We start from the raw sequence: 1498 nt of genomic DNA on the forward strand, positions 1-1498 counted from the left end.
ATGGAAAAGGCTTGCTATTGCTAAACCTGTTTCTTCCACCATTATTAAAGCCTTGCTGAGGCTTTTGTTGATCCTTCCATGAGAGATTTGGGTGATTTCTCCATGAGGGATTATAGGTGTTTCCATAGGGTTCACCTATGTAATTCACCTCTGCAATTGCAGGGTTCTCAGGATCATAAGCTTCTTCTTCAGAAGATGCCTCTTGAGTACTGTTGGATGCAGCTTGCATTCCATTCAGACTCTGAGAAATCATATTGAGTTGCTGAGTCAATATTTTATTCTAAGCCAATATGGCATTCAGAGTATCAATTTCAAGAACTCCCTTCCTCTGAGGCGTCTCATTACTCACAGGATTCCTCTCAGAAGTGTACATGAACTGGTTATTAGCAATCATGTCAATGAGTTCTTGAGCTTCTGCAGGCATTTTCTTTAGGTGAATGGATCCACCTGCAGAAGTATCCAATGACATCTTAGTTAATTCAGACAGACCATCATAGAATATATCCAGGATGGTCCATTCAAAAAGCATGTCAGAAGGACACTTTTTGGTCATTTCCTTGTATCTCTCCCAAGCTTCATAAAGGGATTCACCTTCTTTCTGTCTGAAGGTTTGAACATCCACTCTAAGCTTACTGAGCTTTTGAGGAGGAAAGAACTTGGCTAAAAAAGCCTTGACCAGCTTATCCCAAGAGTTCAGGCTATCCTTAGGTTGAGAGTCCAACCATATTCTAGCTCTGTCTCTTACAGCAAACGGGAAAAGCATAAGCCTGTAGACCTCAGAATCAACCCCATTGGTCTTAACAGTATCACAGATCTGCAAGAATTCAGTTAAGAACTGAAAAGGATCTTCAGATAGAAGTCCATGAAACTTGCAGTTCTACTGCATCAGAGAAACTAACTGAGGTTTCAGCTCAAAGTTGTTTGCTCCAATGGTAGGGATGGAGATGCTTCTTCCATGTAAATTGGAATTAGGTGCAGTAAAGTCACCAAGCATCCTCCTTGCATTATTATTATTTTTGGCTGCCATCTCCTCTTCCTGTTCGAAAATTCCTGTAAGGTTGTCTCTGGATTGTTGTATTTTAGCTTCTCTTAGTTTCCTTTTCAGAGTCCTTTCAGGTTCAGGATCTGCTTCAACAAGAATGTTCTTGTCCTTGCTCCTGCTCATATGACAAAAAAGGGAATAACAAAGAAAATATGGAATCCTCTATGTCACAATATAGAGATTCCTTTGTGTGAGTAGAAGAAGAAAAGAATGTAATGTAAGGAAAGAGAAGGGAGGAGAATCCAAACACAAGGGTGAGGATAACAGAGATATGAGATGAAGAGAAGTATTAGTAAGTAATAAATAAATAGAAGGAGATGGGAGAGAGGGAATTCGAAAAATAAATTTTGAAAAAGAGTTAATGATTTTCGAAAATTAAGATAAAATTAAAATTAAAATTAAAAATTGAAACAGTTAATTAATTAAAAAGAATTTTTGAAAAAGAGGGAGGTATTT

The 1498-nt window shown here is 37.9% G+C and overlaps 1 non-coding gene across 1 annotated transcript; it reads left to right on the forward strand.

The window, feature by feature from the left end:
• Positions 1-523: 523 nt before the first annotated feature.
• On the forward strand, positions 524-631 carry LOC112788156 (small nucleolar RNA R71). Its single transcript, XR_003195533.1, has one exon. It is a non-coding gene; the product is annotated as a small nucleolar RNA R71 (small nucleolar RNA).
• The last annotated feature ends 867 nt before the right edge of the window (positions 632-1498 follow it).

Source organism: Arachis hypogaea, chromosome 20 (genome assembly GCF_003086295.3).
Source record: "Arachis hypogaea cultivar Tifrunner chromosome 20, arahy.Tifrunner.gnm2.J5K5, whole genome shotgun sequence".
Taxonomy (NCBI): domain Eukaryota; kingdom Viridiplantae; phylum Streptophyta; class Magnoliopsida; order Fabales; family Fabaceae; genus Arachis; species Arachis hypogaea.